Consider the following 20,161-nt stretch of genomic DNA (forward strand, 5'->3'; position numbering starts at 1 on the left):
TTTCCCATTGCTAGACAGCTTTTTACTGCACCTTTCATGAATGGAATTTTGAGAATTTTATCAACTTTAGTTCATGGGGTAATCTTTGAAAGCATCTCTGCTCATATCTCAGACATAATCATTCCACAAGAATTTAAGTATTTTTTAGGACACAGTTTTTTCTTTTTAATTGGAGGCTATTTACTTTACAATATTGTAGTGGATTTTGCCATACATTGAAATGAATCAGCCACGGGTGTACTTGTGTCCCCCATCCCGAACCCCCTCCCACCTCCTTCTCCATCCCATCCCTCTGGGTTGTCCCAATGCGCTGGCTTTGAGTGCCCTGTTTCATGCATCAAACTTGGACTGGTCATCTGTTTCACATATGGTAATATACATGTTTCAATGCTATTCTCTCAAATCATCCCACCCTTGCTTTCTCCCGCAGAGTCCAAAAGTCTGTTCTTTATATCTGTGTCTCTTTTGCTGTCTCGCATATAGGGTTATTATTACCATCCTTCTAAATTTCATATATATGCATTAATATACTGTATTGGTGGTTTTTTTTCTGACTTACTTCACTCTGTATAATAGGCTCCAGTTTCATCCACCTTATTAGACTGATTCAAATGCATTCTTTTTAATAGCTGAGTAGTATTCCATTGTGTATATGTACCACAGCTTTCTTACCCATTTGTCTGCTGATGGACATCTAGGTTGCTTCCATGTCCTGGCTATTATAAACAGTGCTACGGTGAACATTGGGGCACACGAGGACACAGTTTTTGTTTAATTCATCTCTCAACTCCATCTCCATTGTCTTTGTTTCTTCTTACGGTTTGATTATTACTTTTCTGAAAATAATGACTTCCTTGAACTGTATTTCCACTCTGAATTTCCCAGGTACTGCCACAGCACATGTGGGAAAATGTGTGCTCCTAGATGCAGTGGTCTTTTTAGCCTTATTTTTCATTATTCCAGTAACAGTGTTACCACTCGAGGGTTTAGCACTTATACCTTCATGCATTCAGAGCAGACCTGGGACAAATGTATGTAGCCATTTATCAGTCAGTATTTGTCAAGCATGCAGATCAGACTCATCACATGGTAAGTGGTATGTGCTTGTTGAATTCCTGCATGACTTTCTTGAGTTTACTCTTTGTCCGACCCTAGGTTCAGCCCTTTATTTCCTTACTTGGCATAGTTATCTAAGGCAGGAGGGAGCAAATGTGTTGGCTGGTGAGTGAGCCTAGTCTGGGACCCACATCTCAAGGGACTCTGTGTCCCATATGTTTTAGGGGACTTGCACATCTTATATGCATAATTTGGATTTAGAGGTTCAAAGGGTTCAGGTTATTTTTCAGTTTCTGCTCTGGTGGTATTTTACCAATTTTAAAGAATCATAAAGGGCCTCAAGATAGATGCCTATCTCATAAATGTCCAGCTCTGTTGAAAAAAAAAAAAAAAAACAACAACAAAACCCAGAAACCTACATTACAGCTCAGACTTGTACTGTTCTCCAGATACACTTTGTAGAGATCATTTCTGTTTTTCACCCCAGGAGTGGCCTTTCACCTGCTTTTTTCTCATCCAACACCAGGCACCCCCTGGAATCCAACTCAATTCACCTTCCCAAAGGAAACACTCCTTTATTGCTCTTCAGCCTGTGTCCCTTGTCCCTGAATGACTCAGTTTCCACTTAATCGTTCAGAGGGCAGAGAGCTTGGTGGTTAAGGCCCCGAATGCTGGAGTTGCATTGTTTCTCTGTCCGTAACTGCTGTTTCCTTGGGCCGAGGGCTTCCCAGGTGGCGCTAGTGGTAAAGAACCTGCCTGACAGTTCAGTCTCTGGGTTGAGAAGATCCCCTGGAGGAGGAAATGGCAACCCACTCCACTGTTCTTGCCTGGAGAATCCCATGGTTAGAGGAGCCTGGCGGGCTACAGTCCATAGGGTCACAAAGAGTCAGACGTGACTGAAATGACTTAGCACAGACACACGCATCCTTGGGCACAGTGCCTTAACTTCTCTGTGCTTAAGTCACCTCACCTGTAAATTGGAGATACTAGAAGGAAATGGCAGCCCACTCCAGTGTTCTTGCCTGGAGAATCCCAGGGACAGAGGAGCCTGGTGGGCTGCCGTCTATGGGGTCGCACAGGGTCGGACACCACTGAAGCGACTTAGCAGCAGCAGCAATGGTAGTTACCTTGCAGATTTGTCTTGAGGATTAAATGAATTAATCTATGTAAACTAGTTAGAAAATTGCCTGAAAGATAGTAGATGCTAGATTAGGGATTATGATTATTATGGTGATAGCTAGTAACTTATTCAACAAATATTTAGAGTTCCTGTTGTGTGAGCAGTAATGGTTAAGAGGCGAGGAGCTAATTGGTAGTGAGGGGAGAGGAGAGACTTGTTCTCATGGTCCATCCCCATAGGGCTGGATGTTTACCGAAGAATCCTCCAGGACTGTTTCTCACCACCTATGACTGGTGCTGCCTAGAATATGCAGGCCTGTGAGAAGAGATAGTGAGAGGAAGTCAGTTTAGTCGGAGAGATGTAAGAAGGTGTCCAGGAGGAAGTGATGGGCAAACAGCAAAGGATTCTGAGGGGCAGCGGCAGCATGTACAGAGGGCCTGGGGTAGCAAGGATGTGGTGTGACCCAGAATCGGGAGCTGACCAGGTTGCTGGTGGGCAGAAAGATATGTGGTGGGTAGAGACAGGAAGGGTAGTCCGGGGCCAGGTCCAGGCAGGGCCTTGCAAACCGTCTCAGGGTTTTGGAGTTTTGCTTTTAAGAGCAATTGGGAATCACCAAAATGTTTTTTTCTGTTTAGTTTTGTTTCTGTTTTTGCTCATAGTAACAAAGTTTCACTTACCTTTTGGAAAGGTCATTTTAGCTTTAGTGGCAGTAACAAATGAGAGTGTGTTGTATGTAGAAAGAGCACTATCTTCTTTTTTTTACTTGGCTATTTCGTAACTATTTACTTTCTCTTTCCTACTGGATTTTTAAGTTTTACATGTCGCTATGCAAGTTAAAATTTGCACTAATTAAAGTTAAGTAGCATAAAAAAATAATTCAATTCCTCATCACACTGGCCACTTTTCACGTGCTGGCAGTGATGTGCGGGCACCACCCTGAAGGTCAGCACAGACAAAGGGAACACTTTATCATCTTAAAAAACTGTGCATAATGCTGACGATTGTAATATCATAAGGGTTTTTTTTTTTTTTTTCACTTTTATGGTCTTTTCCCAGGAAGTAATAATGAAAATGTACATAGAACAATTGTTCTTTGCTGAAGAAATGGTTGTTAGAACAAAATTAATTGTTTAAGAGGGGTAAGTTGTGAATGTTCTTACAAGCATAATTTTAAGATTCCTTATCCAATGTAATTGAGTTGACTTAAGCCAGGATATACATATTAAAAGGTGACCTTTCTGAAATTATGGTTACCTCCTAAATTTTAAATCTGTGTATCCATTATCATATTTTAAGTTCTGTCTTTAATTTGTCACTGTCATTGTGATTGAGAATAATTGTGATAGAGTGTTATTGTGATTTTATTGGGTCTTTACAGAAAGTAAGGGGTCATTTTTAAGCTCCCTGTTAATCCCATTCTCAGTCTTCAGGAGGAATGACCAAAAATCTTCTGGAAGTTATCTTTTTGTTGTCTGTTTCCACTGCTCATTTTTCAAGAATAAATGCAGGGAATGCTAGTCATTATGTTCCAAAAAATAGTTATGAAAAAAAAAAAACTAGAAATAAATCACATAAACTGAACATGATGTTCTGTCTGCTTTTTTTTGGTTTCTTTGTCTCTGACCCACCACCTGAATAGGCAGGTATCTGCCGAGGCAAGAAAAGCAGTGTTATTTGTATAAAGCCCACAGCACTTCACCTTAGCCCGTCTGTTCCATCCTCTGCCTAAGGGCGGGAGAGGCTGTCCTGTACCATTAATAAGCGAGTTTGCTCTCGTTCCTGTCTCATGAGCTTAACAACACTAAAATCACTTAATACTACTTTTATTTATTGACTCATGTCTTTCTTGATTGTAGGTTCTAAAGAAACAAATCATTTTCAGGATTATTTTGACAATTTTTCCCCAACCCCTACCCCCACCTCCTTGAATCCAGCTGAAGCAAGATCTAATTAAAATATGTTCTGCATCTAGGACACTGAGAATTAAAAACAAGTGAACTCTCAAAATGGAAAGTTCTTTGCCTGTATTAACTGTAACTTCATTTATGCCTTGGGGTATGTGTATGTGTGTAACTGATGTCTAATTATTTGCTATGCAGCCAGGGTCCAATTAGAAAAATAAAATCCATACCTGGTAATTGAATCTAGAGAATTTAGTATAAGAAACCAGTTAAAGAGGTGTTGGAAGAGCTGAAAGTCAAATGTTGGAAGAACTGAAAACCGAGTGGGATGGTGTGGCAATGAAGAGTAACAAAAGGAAGCTTATACTACCTTGAAGGCAGGAAAGACGAAGGGAAAATCTGAAGAATGTGGAGCTGGCAGCCGGGAGAGAAGCTGGAACCCTGGAGAGGTGAAGCCTCTGCTGAGGGGTCCTGTCCGAGGCAAGGAGGACAGGGAAGATGTATGCTGACTGTATTTCCAGCCATCCCCTCTCCCCCCACCCCACATCTTCTGCGGTGTTTCCCTGGGGTGATGCTGGTGTCAGGGAGCCCCGGTAATGTAGTTAGTTAAGAGGTCCTTTCTCTGGGCTAGAAGCACAGGAAAAAGACAGCATCGGAGTTTGGGTTTCTCAGGAAACAGACTCAGAGATGGAGCTGGCACGCCAGGGGTTTCATTGGGTTCGCTCTTGAGATCGGCTCCTGGGGAAGGGAAGGGACTGTGGGGAAGGTGAGGTGAGCTGTGATGCGGTCTGTCCATGGAGACAGTTCTTTCTGGCTTGAACCCTTAGAGCCTTTGAAGAGGGTGCAGTCTTTCCTGGGCGAGGGGTGTGGCCTTGGGCAAATGCTCTCTTTAGCGGGGACAGTTCTTGTCTGGTGGCACCCGGAGGAGTAATTCCTTCTTTTTTCAAGGGGAATCCAGGCAGCTTATTGCAGTGTCCGCTACTGATGGGGCAGATACGAAACCATGTCTGCACGTGGTTTATTTTTGTTAATCACATGCTACTGAAATCATATGAAGTGTAAGTCCAGCTTTCTCACTTAACAATATCATTTATTGTTAAAATATTTCCATGTCCCAACCTATCACTCTGTTAAAAATATATATACTTTAAAGATTTATTGATAAAATAAGAAGTGCTTATCAAATAGTATTACATGTGAAAAGAAACAAAATTGTATATAATTTTTTAATTGAAAAGATTATATATAGAATAATTTCTCAAGTATGTAAATATATACATTTGTGTGTGTGTATATATAATATATGCATATATATACATGCATGTGTAAAAATGAATGTATATATATGTGCATTTTTTAAGAAGTAAAGGAAAATAGACCAACGTTTTTAAGTAGTGGAAATTTTGTAGTGGAATAATATGGATTCTTGCCTATTTCTTTTTTCAATAAACTTTTTATTTTTAGAATACTTTTGGATTTACCGAAAAGTTGCAAAGCTAGTACAGAGTTTTCATATGTCACACACCAGTTTCCCTATCTTTAACATCTTATATTAGTATAGTACATTTGTCGCAGTTAATGAACTAATGTGGATACGGCCCTGTTAACTAAAGTACAAACTTTGTTCATATGTCCTTAGTTTTTTTGTGATGTCCTTGTTTGTCGTTCTGGTGTCCTATCCAGGAATACCAGGTTATGTTTCGATGTTATGTCTAGTTGGGTTCCTTTTGGCTAGGTTTCTCAGACATCCTCAGACTTTCTTTGTTTTTGATGACCTGGACAGTTTCAAGAACTGGTCGTGTATTTTGTGGAATGTCTGATGTTTTTCTCATGATGAGACTGGGATTATGTGCTTTTGGGAGGCAGACCACAGGGGTGAAGTGTCATTCTCAACACATCATATCAAGATTCTGTGCTATTAATATGACCTCATCGTTGATGATGTTAACTTTGATTACCTGGCTGAGGTAGTGTCTATGAGGGTTCCCACCTCAAAAATACTCTCTTCTGCCTTTCCGTTTTGTACTCTTTGGAAGGAAGTCACTGTGTCCAGCCCACACTTAAAGAGTAGAGTTAGATTTCACTCTCAGCGTGGAGTATCTGCACAAATTGTTTGGAATTCTTCTGTACTGGAGATTTGTTTTTTCTTCACCACATATTTATCTATTCAATCATTTATTTGTATCAGTATGAACTCATTAGTATTTAGTTTATACTTTGTGTCGTAACCTAATAATACAGTGTTTATAGTTTTGCTCAAATTGTTCCAGCTTTGGCCTTTGAGAGCTGGCTTCCGTGTCCCTTTGACACACTCACATGGTTGTATGTGTGTGTCTTTAGTACGCCCTTACTTTCTGGTGCTAAAAGATGAGTCTAAAAGTCTGTAACTTCATCACACATAGTTACAGTTCTTTTTCTTGTGATGAGAATTTTCAGGACTGACTCTCTTAGCAACTTTCAAATATACATTTTAGTATTATCAGTTATGGTCATGATACTGTACTTTTCCAGCACTTCTTACTTATTTTAGAAATGGAAGTTTATACCTGTTGTCATAGCCAGTGACTGTGTGTTTGTGTGTATGTATGTAGCCTTCCCTTACTTTCTGGTACAAGATTCTCAGAGTTTTAGGCTCTTCTCATCCTATTTTTTCCCCCTGAATGTTTACTAGTCTCTTGATACTCTTAAACTAGTGAATATAACCAATGAGTCCACTTCTTCACCTGAAACTTAGAAGTGGACTTGTGTAAATGTGCATACCTGAGCTCTCTGTGCATTTACCAAAGGAAGAAAAGTATACGTCACACCACTCACATCTCCTTATCACTCTGTGGAGTAGTTTTTAGACATTTCTCTTCCTCTGTGAACCCAGGTCATTACTTCTGAATGAAGCTGGCCAGTTGTGTACTTTTGGCAGAGTCAGCTCTTAGATTCCTTCACTGACCATTTTATTGTGGGAATTTAGGCATAAAATCTGGGAGGAAGAAAAGCAAGCATGCTCCTTCATATGGTCAGGAAACCATATTGGTTAGTACTACCAACTTTGATAAATTTGTCTCTGTTCAGCGTCTGGTCATCAGCTCTAATAGACTCAAAAGCACCTCATGGTTTTTGATGGGTCAAGGATTCAGGAAAGGCTTGGCTCGGCTGGTGTGGCTCATGGGCATGCATTTGCTGTCAGTTGCAACAGTAAGGAATGGAGCTCCTTGATATTGGCCAGGTATCTGTCTCCCACTTCAGGTAGTTTCAGAACCTCCCAACTGGTCTTTGCTGAGATAGTCTGGGCTTACCGCATGATAATCTCAGAGTAGAATGCTTGCATTGGGGCTGATGGCTTTAAGAGTAAGTATTTCAGAAATAAATTTACATAATTTTAAAGTAATTGGATAGTGTTTTATATTGTTTGGATTTCAGTTCAGTTCAGTTGTTCAGTCATGTCCGACTCTTGTGACCCCATGGACTGCAGCACGTCAGGCTTCCCTGTCCATCACCAACTCCTGGAGCTTGCTCAAACTCCTGTCCATCAAGTCGGTGATGCCATCCAACCATCTCATCCTCTGTTGTCCCCTTCTCCTCCTGCCTTCGATCTTACCCAGCATCAGGGTCTTTTCAAATGAGTCAGTTCTTCGCATCAGGTGGCCAAAGTATTGAAGTTTCAGCTAATGTACTTATATTAACTCAATTGTTTATTAACAGAAATTTATGTTATTTGCATATCTTTGCTATTACAAATAATGCTACAGTAAGTAAATATCTATGCATATCCTTATCTGCTAATGTGAACCTTTCTATCAGATAAATTAAGAGATTTGGAATTGCAGGAGTCAGTCAGTCAGTCAGTTCAGTCGTTTAGTGGTGTCTGACTCTTTGCGACCCCATGGAAAGTGTAGTCCATGGAATTCTGGCCTGGAGAGTGGGTAGCCTTTCCCTTCTCCAGGGATCTTCCCAACCCAGGGATCAAGCCCAGGACTCCTGCATAGCAGGTGGATTCTTTACTAGTTGAACCACAAGGGAAGCCCAAGAGGACTGGAGTGGGTAGCCTGTCCCTTTCCAGCAGATCTTCCCGACCCAAGAATCAAACTGGGGTCTCCTGCATTGCAAGCGGATTCTTTACCAGCTGAGCTATCAGGGAAGCCACTTTTCTTAAGAAGCTACAGTAATTCTGAAGATTAAAGAGAGGCCACAAAAGTGTATTTTTCAATATTGAAAGCAGAAGACAGGTAAATAAGCCATAGACCAAAATCAGTGTTGATATTTAATAATTTTGTAATTCCGTGTGGGGATTACCCACTCTTGGATGTAAATAGAAACTCTGGTTACCTGCCAGGTTTTTCAGAGGATCCTGCTTTGTGTTGAGGTGTTTCCTGTTATTAATCTTCTTGATTAGGTGTGTCTCAGGATTCAGTGAAGGTATAGCAGTCATGGAGCGAAGGTGGCCACCAAAGCTGAATCTCTGCTGAGACTGTTACTTTATACACCAAATGGACATTTTACGCTTTGACCTTTAACTTCAGAGGGAAATAGTCTGTGAAAACTATCCCTGAAATCTGGGAGAAGTGATTTGCTCACTCAGGCAGAAGTTTAAAAAGTAGGGGATGTTATTTTCCTTTGAAAATGCTTGGTACTTTTGGAAACAAAAATAAATGATCATATTTTTCTTTTTATTGTGTCTATATGAAAGAATGGATGTTAGCTGAGCCTATTGTGGTAATCATTTCACTGTGTATGTCAATCAAACCATCATACTGTATGCCTGAAACATATATAGTGATATATGTCAATTATTTGTTAATAAAACTGGGGAAAGAAATCAGTGAACATGATAGGAAAGGAGAATTACCAGCCTAGATAAATCAGTTCTCTGGAGACCTTTCAGGGTCCCAGGAAAAATTTCCAATATGAAGAATATGGCTCAGGTGAGTGTCTGACTCGTCTTCTGCTTCACCTGGGGAAGTAAGGCTTCAGGGCTACTGTTTCAGGTACTTCTCATGACAGGCCTAGGAGTTTATCCCAATGGTCTGCATTCAGGAAGAAATCTTAATATATGTATGGATTTGGAGTAGCAGTCCATAAGAGAGTAGGGTACAGGATGGGGTTGGGATGATCCAAATAAAGATAAGATCAAATGTCAAGGGAAAGTAGACTCATAGATACTATATATTTATTAGGGAGCATAGAAAATATCCAATCTAAACCAATAAAGGGACTGTAGATGACGTGATTTCCTCAATGTCACAAAACTCCCAAAGTAATACACAACTTAATTTGGATATAAAGGCATGAGAGTTATTGATCTCTTTGAGATTAGGGCTGCAGCTTTCTTATAGTTATATGTTTAATTGAAAAAGGATAGAGTTTTAAAAATAATTTCCCTACAGTTTATGGTATGGTAACATTCTAACCTTGTTTCTCTTTTCTTAAGCTAGGATTCTCATTTGATAGTTCATCTTAACATGTTCTCCTAAAAAAATTTTTTTTCAATTATCATGACTAGCTCTTGTGGGCTACTGATTTGAACTTTCCTTGAAACATTTCTTCAAATGCTTATTTTACAGGCATAATTTGTTGAAAATTAGGAAAATGATTAAATTTGCTTAAATACCAAAGGTGTAAAACCCTTTTTTGGACTATTATAGTTTAGACAAGACTCTCACATTTTTATCTGCCCAAGAGACTAGTGAAATCAAGTGTGTGCTGTGCTTATTTTGATACTCTCTGACAGAAATCACAGCAGGATCCTCTATGACCCACCTCCCAGAATACTGGAAATAAAAGCAAAAATAAACAAATGGGACCTAATTAAACTTAAAAGCTTTTGCACAACAAAGGAAACTATAAGCAAGGTGAAAAGACAGCCCTCAGATTGGGAGAAAATAATAGCAAACGAAGCAACAGACAAAGGATTAATCTCAAAAATATACAAACAACTCCTGCAGCTCAATTCCAGAAAAATAAATGACCCAATCAAAAAATGGGCCAAAGAACTAAACAGACATTTCTCCAAAGAAGACATACAGATGGCTAACAAACACATGCAAAGATGCTCAACATCACTCATTGTCAGAGAAATGCAAATCAAAACAACAATGAGGTACCATTACACGCCAGTCAGGATGGCTGCTATCCAAAAGTCTACAAGCAATAAATGCTGGAGAGGGTGTGGAGAAAAGGGAACCCTCTTACACTGTTGGTGGGAATGCAAACTAGTACAGCCGCTATGGAAAACAGTGTGGAGATTCCTTAAAAAACTGGAAATAGAACTGCCATATGACCCAGCAATCCCACTTCTGGGCATACACACCGAGGAAACCAGATCTGAAAGAGACACATGCACCCCAATGTTCATCACAGCACTGTTTATAATAGCCAGGACATGGAAGCAACCTAGATGCCCATCAGCAGATGAATGGATAAGGAAGCTGTGGTACATATACACCATGGAATTTTACTCAGCCATTAAAAAGAGTTCATTTGAATCAGTTCTAATGAGATGGATGAAACTGGAGCCCATTATACAGAGTGAAGTAAGCCAGAAAGATAAAGAACATTACAGCATACTAACACATATATATGGAATTTAGAAAGATGGTAATGATAACCCTATATGCAAAACAGAAAGAGACACAGATGTACAGAACAGACTTTTGGACTCTGTGGGAGAAGGCGAGGGTGGGATGTTTCGAGAGAACAGCATCGAAACATGTATATTATCAAGTGTGAAACAGATCACCAGCCCAGGCTGGATGCATGAGACAAGTGCTCGGGCCTGGTTCACTGGGAAGACCCAGAGGGATCGGGTGGAGAGGGAGGTGGGAGGGGGGATCGGGATGGGGAACACATGTAAATCCATGGCTGATTCATGTCAATGTATGACAAAACTCACTACAATATTGTAAAGTAATTAGCTTCCAACTAATAAAAATAAATGAAAAAAAAATTTTTTAAATTGTTTTGAAGTGTGCGTTCTGTTATCAGTAACTCCTAACAGATTGTGGGTATCATCTTCTCTTTCATGTATATAGTGTCATATCTGAATGTTAAAACATATCTGTCTGCTATTATCTTTCTTTGTCACTTAGGAAAACAGTTAAAAGCTCAGAGTAAACATGGAGGGGGGAGCCATTAAGAGTTGGTATTTCATAATAATATAAATATTGCATAAATATTTAAATATTAATTTAATATTTAATTAAATAATTATCTAATATTTAATTAATTATATATCACCTTCTGACTTTATTTTTCCTTTATTCTTTTTTAAAGGGGTATGAGAAAAAAGAATCCCAAAGAAAGTGTGTAGTTTTTTAATGTGAATATTATTTCTTTTTACTCGTGACTGGAATTCACTTTGGTAAAATCTGTTATACTCAGCATGCTACTGATTTCCCTTATTCACTAAATATGAAAAGTAGTTGGTATTTTAAGAAATGTACCAGATTTCATGGTAATATTTCTGAATAAATTAGAAGTGAGTGCTGTTGGAAATCATGGTATACATCCAGCTAGTCTATTAATCATTATTATAAAAAAAATTCATTGATGGTAGATTCTTGGAAAGTCAACCAAAAAATCTCTGTGATATGTCATTGAAGCTTGTTTTTGTGAACTCCTATCTTAGCATCTCTCATTTTAAAGGCAATATTTTCCCTTCTATGTTTGTGGAAACTGCTGGTATCCACAGAGCAGAGATTCTTTCTGTCCATAAAAGTAAGAGTCTCTCTGAGGGAGGTGCTATGGCTGGTGATCTTAGATTGCCTGTAACTCATACAGAGGTCTTATTGTGCTTTAGCAGCTGGGTTTGGGAAGGTAATGACATATCCTATCCACGTTCTGGGCTTGAGCAGGTGGTTACCCCACGTGCAAGGATCTGTGCAGAGTCAAAGGAGCCTACCGTGGTGTTCCTTTCTGTTATAGTGATTAGCCCTCTGATTTGTCCTTCTGGTTATTCTTATAAGCAGTGGTTTGGTCGCCTTGATCACCAAGATATGTTTGGGGTTTTGCGGTCGTTTTTGTGTGTGTGTGTATTATAGTTTACGAAATTACAAGTTATTGCTTGAAACTTCATAAAATGAGTCTCCATTATACTTTATTTTACCACCTCTTCTCTGTCATTGTAATCTCCAGCCTATGCTAGTCATAAGCTGATAGATTTGTAATAATGACTTCCGTGACTTCTGATTGAGACTTGTCAATGAGAGAATAAATACTGTCATTGTTTCCATAATTGCCAATGCTGGCATAATGGTGAGGGTAAAGGACATTCAGTTTAATACAGTTATCATATGAGATGTTCCCTTGTATAGTACTGGCAGACACTAATATTTCTTAAATTGATTTTGATTAGGTTGAACATGGGTCAGAGAGACAGAGATAAAAAAGATATGTTTTTGGAAGCTATCAGAAATTGAAATACAATTTTGAAGTCATGAACTTAGTTTTATAAAGAAATTCTGCCTGCTTATATATCTTATATGCTGTTTTTTATATTATAAATATATTATGATGTATTAAAGTTAGAACATCCTCTGAAGGACCATAGCTATTGTGTAATTTGTGGTGTATTTCCCATATGTAAAGATACATACAAGTTAATCTCACTTGGGCTTCCCTTGTGGCTCAGCTGGTGAAGAATCCGCCTGCAATGAGGGTGACCTGGGTTCAATCCCTGGGTTGGGAAGATCCCCTTGAGAAGGGAATAGCTACTCACTCCAGTATTCTGGCCTGGAGAATTCCATGGACTGTATAGTCCTTGGGGTCACAAAGAGTCGGACATGACTGAGTAACTTTCACTTCACTTAATCTCACTTTATCCACCTTAAGTTGTGAAGATGATCTCAAGCTTGGTGATTCTCCGATGTTTTTGGCAGAAGCAAACATAAATGCTTTCTTGAGGGAAACACCTTCATCCTAGGCTTCAAAGAATCCTGGAAATTTTTAGCACAAGTGAACAGAATACATTTAGAAACGATCAAGCACACACTGGGAGCAAAAACCAGCAGAAACATCCCACAGCAGAAGAAGACGAGCAACAACTTCAGATGATGGTATTATCAGACTCGGATTATAAAATTCTTGACCATTTTTTAAAGAAAATATGGGAGAAATAATAGGGAATTGAATTAGGAGAAGAATTTCTTGTGATCTTTCTTTGTGATACATACTAGTTAATGTCTTCTGAACTGCCTTTCAGCTCACAAATTCTGTCTTCCACCACTCTTCCTCTCTTCTAATGTGAAGCCTAATCCCTTAATTTTGTTCATTTTATTTTTCATTTTATTCCTAGAAATTTTATTTGGTTCTTTAAAAAACTTTGTAGGTTTATTGATTTCTGATAATCTATTTTCCTTTCATTTTGGACACTATTTGAAGAAATGATAACTTTCTCAAACTAATGAAAGACCCAATCCATAAAAGAGCTATATACCAAAAAAAAAAAAAAAGAATAACATGGCAGAATATAATGGTAAAAATTAAAATCACTGAAGGTATAGAAGAAAAATATCACATTTTTTTCAGTGTGACAGGCAACTGAACTCTCAATAGCAATGATTAAAAGCATGAAATAGTACAAAGAGATGAGATCTTCACTGTGCCAAAAGAAAACAGTTGGCAGGCTAGAAATGTATACCTGTCCAGAAATATCTTTTAAGAATCAGAACAAAATAAAGACATGTTTATGCAAAAATTACTGAGAGGCTCTGCCATCAGGAAAATTTTAAAAGGTTTTTTTAAGCAGAAGGTAACTGATTTCCCTGATGGAAGGTATAAAGGAAAAAAAATGTATTAAAATGCATAAAGTTGTAAATATTTAGGTATGCCTGAATGAACTTATAAAATAACAAGGTCTTAGGGGTTTAAAAGTTAGAATAAAAGTTATATTAAAAGAGAAGGAATTCTAAAAAGCTATAACCTAAACATCCATATCAACAACTTAGTAAAAGAAAATCCACTAATATATAAAAAAAAGAAAAATCCAGAAAATTAGACCTGGGATATGGAAGAAAAAAAATAAGGATAAGACCAGAAGTCAGTAAAATAAAAAAATAAACATAGTAAAGAGACCGACAAAGTAAAAGACAATTTCTTTGAAAAAGTAATATTACCCCTAGTGAACCTGCTTAAGCAAAAAGAAGGCAGCACAAATTATATCAGGAATGAAAAAAACACAAATCCAATGCTACAGATACTGAAAAGATAACAGTTACTGTAAATCATTTATATCAATATATTTGAAAATGTAGATGAAATGAAAAATTCCAAGAAAAAAAGGCACCTTATCAAAACTGAGTCAAGAAAAATTAGAAAATCTACATAATTCTGTAACCCATGAAGAGATTGAACTAGAAATCAATAAACTTACACAGATCTTTCTAGGTCCAGACCTCTCCATTAGTTCTATCCTCCAAGGAAGAACTAACTCTGATCTTACACATCTTTACTGCTTATTTTATGAAGCTGGCATGGCCTTTTACTTTAGGATCTTCTTATTGTTAGTGTCCTGGTATTTTACAGTGATGTGATTAAGTACGAGCCTTTGATTTGTTATTCTGGATGCTTGGTATTAGGACCTTTTGATTTCAGGATTTGTTCATATCTTCTTAAATGCCATTAACAATACTATTTAGCTGGGTTTGTTTTAAATATTTTTTTCCTCTTCCTTTTTTTCCTTTGTTGTTTATCTTAGATCTTTTCTTTTTGTTCATTTTGTATTCTAAGTTTACCTCAAATGATGGGTGAATCATGGTGGTTCATTGATGTTTAGCACTGAGGGATTAGGTAGGTTGAATGGAGGCAGAATTTGTTGATTCGAGTTTACTTAGAGTAAGTCGGCAGGGAGGAGCTTCCTATTATGCTGAAGATCCCTAAAATGCCAGAATGAGGTAAACTTTACTCTGGATCACTAATATCCATGCTAGCTTCTGGGTTCTCCAGTATACTGATCCTAAACGTATATGGGTTTGTTGTGGAAGCTTTGAGCCCTTGCCATTTTGAAGCCGAACCCCTTTCTGCCAGGCAGATGTCAGCTTCTTCAGAGTTTTAGGTTTCATGAGAGGGGTGTGAGGCTTGCCCCTAAGTGATGTGCTTGCCCAGGGTTACTGTCTTCTTTCCCCATTTTCATCTGACCCGTTATATAAGATCTCACACCATTTGGGGGAACCTTCATTGAGGTCAAATGTAGCTAAAATGATGCTGTGTGTAAGAGGCTGTACAAGGGTTAGAACTTTGTCTTTAGAAAGCTCCTCCATCCACTCAAGCAGCTGTTCTAACTTTTGTACTGAACTTTGTAACAGTTCTTCAAGAACAAGACATTATCTTTGGGCCTCTCATATCTTTGAGTCTCCAGTGGATATTTCTTGGCACCAGACTTTTTGCATTAAGATCTAATCCTCGTCCTCTAGGAAAGGAAATCCCCTGAAGACTTCAGCAGTGTCTTGGTCTGAGTTCTTTCAGAGTGGTTTCCAGAAGTATGCAGCTTTGGTCAAAGGTCAGAAGACTGATAGGCAATGTGGTCAGATAATTAATTCATCTTCAAGTTGGGGGGGGGGGTCTGTCACATTTGAATACCAAATCCAGCCATCTTCCATCTCCTTAAAAAAATTGCTTTTTGCCTTTATTCATTATAGGTGCCCTTTATATAAAGCAGACACAAAGGCACTTAACAAACTGATTGATTTTGTCAACTCACATGAAGAAAAGGGGGGAGGTTTATAGTTTTCCTCCAAGTTGTGTTTAATTAGTGTACTGATTTTTCAGGTCAGCAGTTACTGAACGCCTGTGTGTTAGGCCCTGGGCTAGGCCTGGAAAATACCAAGATGAGTAAATAAATCCATGCCTCCCTGGAGCTCACAGTCCAGTCAGAGGCAGACAGATAAACAGATCTCTCAGAGCACGGTCAGGCTGCAGTAACTGGGAATGAGGAAGGGACCGGAGGAGGACAGAGCGTCTCCTGAGAGAAAGCAGGCAGAAGAGTGACTTCGCAGACTTCCACAGTGTTGCCAGAAGACCTTTCTAGAATTTATAAATCCAGTCATGTTCCTTCCATGTTCAGACACCTCAACAGCTTCTCAGTGACTGCCCCGAAGGCCACCTTTCAGCCACCTTTCAGCCACTGCACTGGTCCTCCCCCACCACCGACTGCCCACTCCCTTCACCACCTGACCGGTTAAGTTCGAATCTCACTCCCGTCACTTACGAACTGTGATCCTTGGCAAGTTGCTAACCTCTCTGCAACTATTTCTTTAAACTTGGTAAGCACAATCATCTGTGTCTCAGTGTTACTGTCAGGATTAAATGATTTGATATAAAACTCATAGAATAGTGCCTAGCACGTAGTAAGTACCACCGAAGGGATGGTTACTACTGTCCTGTACAAGTGATGGCTCTTACTGCCATCATTGTTGTTTCCTCTTTCCCAGACCGGTATGATTTCCTTCCCTGGCATCACACAAAGCACCGTTGCATAGATCTGTTCCCAAGTCAGACACCAGGCCCCTCTGTTGGGGCCCTAGCTGAACCAAAGCTCCCCCCAACCCCTGATTGCTCAAGGAGTTCTTTCCCACTCAGGTGTGTGCTGCTAATAACGAATCTGAGTTTGGTGCAGGCAAGTCAGGCTTTTACTCAATGACCAGAGAATGGAGAAGGGGTGTTCATGCTCCCAAGGTACGTTCTCCCCAAAGGGAGGGGAGTAAGTGAATTTTAAGGGTCAGGAGGCAGACAGGACATCAGGGCTCTAGGAAAGGGGTGGAGACTTCTGGGGCAGCAGGGGCATACACAGTCCTCCCTGCCCCTTTGCACATGGCACCAGTTGTGCCTAGCAGAGTACAAATCCCCCTCTTCCCCCAGGTAGAGATGAAGCATGGTGATGAAGCAAAGGTAACTCTTGGACATCTCCAGGTTTCATCTGCACAGGCGAGATCCTGTGGTCAAGTCAGGGCCAGTTCAGAGCGGTTGACCACTGTGTGTCTCTCAAAGCACATATCTCTCTCAGTAAAACTTCAAAGCATCTGCCCAACACCAGGTGCTTTTGAAACATGGAGATGAGTCAGGGCCAGTGTCCAGCTCTTAAGGGTTGGCATGGAAACATAGAGATAAGTCAAGGCATGGAAAGTGGTGACATTTATCCTACTTTATCTGCCCTCTTGGAGCTGGCTGGTTCAGTCTAGTTTTGCTGCAGACTTTGTGGCATCTTGTCATCATGTTGATGAGCCACAACTAGCCTGTAAAGTTAAAAAACAGTTTCTGCACCTTTGCATGGGTGAGACATTGGCACTATCTACGTTAATTCTTAGGTTGCTTCTCACCATCTCATATCTTTATCATCAACAAATTCTAGAGTTGTTGTCCTGAGTAGATTATCAACTCAGATTAGAAATTTCACCACAAATTCTTTTTTGCTTTAATTTTGTACTTCTCCACAGAATTGAAATCCCATGCATATTGCAGGCACTCAGACCTTGTTTATTGATTGAAGGGGAAATCCTTTTTTGTCCAGCTCTGTCTTCGTGGTGTCTTTTTATAACCATTCTCTCCTTTTCTTTTCTCCACTGTACTGTTAGCATGTTAACACTTTTTTACGTATTTCTACTGTAGCTCTTGTCCAGTTCTGTTGTAATCATTCATTTTAATGTCCACATGCTTTGTTTCTCTGGAAGGATAGGAATTGCTTTCATTTGCATCTCTGGCCTTTAGCAAAAGGGTTTCACACAATAGCCACATATTTAGATGAGTACTTGATAAAGAGAATAATATGCATTATATTAGTGAAGTGAAGTCGCTCAGTCATGTCCTACTCTTTGTGACCCCACGGACTGTAGCCTACCAGGCTCCTCCGTCCATGGGATTTTCCAGGCAAGAGCACTGGAGTGGGGGTTGCTATTTCCTTTTGAGGGAATCAGTGAGAACAAAAAAAGATTGAGTGATTTCTTTGTACCTATTTTGTTTCAATAAATATCCAAGAAATAATTCAGATCCTCTAAACAAGCAGGAAACTCCAAGTAAATGTTTTTCTAACATAGAGGCAAAACATGCCAACAACTTTTCTTATATGCCTCCAAGCTTCATGATTTTTAAGGTAAAATGTAGATACAGCATTGTTCAAACTATTCTTGACAGGTTTATTACAAAGAAATAAACTTTAATCTTCATGGTTTAAGTTGTTGTTATTGTTTAGTCGCCAAGCTATGTCTGACTCTTTTGCAACCCCATGAACTATAGCCCTCCAGGCTCTTCTGTCCATGGGATTTTATTACAGAATGCTAAATACAGATTAGTTTGACTGTTTTTTCATTTCCCTATATATTTACAGTTGACAATAAGAGAGTTTTTGTTGTTTTTGATAGATCCTTTAGAATCACCCTTCTATAAGTTTGTGTCGCTTTATACCATCAAGGCTTAAGAAAACTTATTAGTATTCTCTTTTGATACCTTGTTCTGTTTGCTATTCTTTACTTGTTTGTTCAGGCTCTTCTTCTGATGGCTATTTATTTTAATGGACATATATACGTTTAGGTTTTTGATTTCCCAAAAAGGAAACTGACCTAGACCCTGTTGCATTTTAGGCCTGCTATTCTTTTACTCTTCTTTCCTTTCCCCTCATTTTCCTTTGAGATGAGCTAGACCTGCTTCCTTAGTTTTCTTGCCCCTCCGTTTCTCTTTAGTTCTGCAGGCCCTTGACAGTAGGCATCCCGAGGACAGAGGTCATGTCTCCTTTTTACCAAGTACCCAGTACTTAGTCCGCAGACCAGCATATGGTCAATACGCAGTATATTTTATTTGAGGGAATGAGTTCAGAAAAGTTAAAAGCCTTTACCTACCATCCACCCTGCACCATTCACCCAATCCTCCTGGCTCTGTTATCGCTTCATTTTGGTTTTCGGGAAATGCCACACGACCTTCCCAGCCTGCAAAAGGAGGCTACTCATTACTCATCTGCTGCCTCCCATATCCCTTCCATCCTGAAGGCCTTGCTTTATGCTGGGTTTCCTCTACTTGTCCTCTCTTCCCTTCCATCAGCTGTGCCTGGCAGTAACACACCATCATGTCTCCCTTTCAGAGCCCAGCTGAGAGGCTTCTTTGGTGAAACCTTTTCTGATCTCCTTCTCACTAAACACCTTAGCCTTTCTTCTTTAAACACTAGAATTCTGCAACCAAATATGCGCCATTTGTGACTTAGCTTTTTCCCAAAAAGCAAAGCTCCCTGGGGTATTTCTTACTGTCTGTTTCAGTGCATGATGTAATCTTTACATGTAGTTGGTGCTCGGTGCAGATTTTGCTGGATTGTCCAGAAATGTGACATTCCAGAGAACTGCCGCGGGAGCTTCATTCCACTGAGAAATATTGAAGACAATTTTGTAGATTTTTCTGCTCCTTTTTTTTCTAACTCACAAACTTCTGTCATTGTTCTTGGGAGTTATATGGTGTAACCACTTATATTAAAATGTCAAAGTCCAGAGTACTGGAGAATGAGAAGGTGGCAAAATATTAGAACTGGAAAGATTTTTAGGGATCCAGGGAGTCCAGCCCTTTAATTTTGTAAGTGAATAAATTGGTGTCTGGAATGTTAAAGTGACCTGCACCAAATCTATACATAGTTAGATATGTATAGTTTACCATAGTTTATGGTAACATTTGGGTCTTGGATGTAATCTTTCAACCCTGTCTGTTGCTCATTCCCACAAGCTGTCACAGTATATATGAGGACACTGTTTAGGTTTGTGTAACAAAACTGTTAGAAGAGGCTTCTGATATTATCATATTACCTTTTATGGACTAAAAAGTAGAAAATCGAGTCGCTTATTAGGTTTTCCTTTCCTCTTCTTCAATTACAAGTTTTTGGACTGGATTCACTTGCATCAACTGGGAAATTTCTGACTATATTAACCTAGGAGGGCATTTGTTTGCTAATCTTTAAGTAAGATCTTCGGTCTTTTGGTTGAAGTCGAACACACATACAGAAAAGTACATGAAGCGTAAATGTGCAGTTTCAGTTTTAACAGTGTACATGTCGTGTGACCAGCACCCAGATCAGGAAACAGAGCAGCACTGACATGTTTGGAAGCATTTAAAGAAATAAAACATTTGAAGA

General features: G+C 39.3%; 1 protein-coding gene across 1 annotated transcript in view; it reads left to right on the forward strand.

Moving 5' to 3' along the window:
- The window catches only part of ENPP1 (ectonucleotide pyrophosphatase/phosphodiesterase 1), a 72,390-nt gene that overhangs the window by 13,171 nt on the left and 39,058 nt on the right, over positions 1–20,161 (forward strand). The window lies entirely within an intron of this gene.

Source organism: Cervus elaphus, chromosome 26, assembly GCF_910594005.1.
Source record: "Cervus elaphus chromosome 26, mCerEla1.1, whole genome shotgun sequence".
Taxonomy (NCBI): domain Eukaryota; kingdom Metazoa; phylum Chordata; class Mammalia; order Artiodactyla; family Cervidae; genus Cervus; species Cervus elaphus.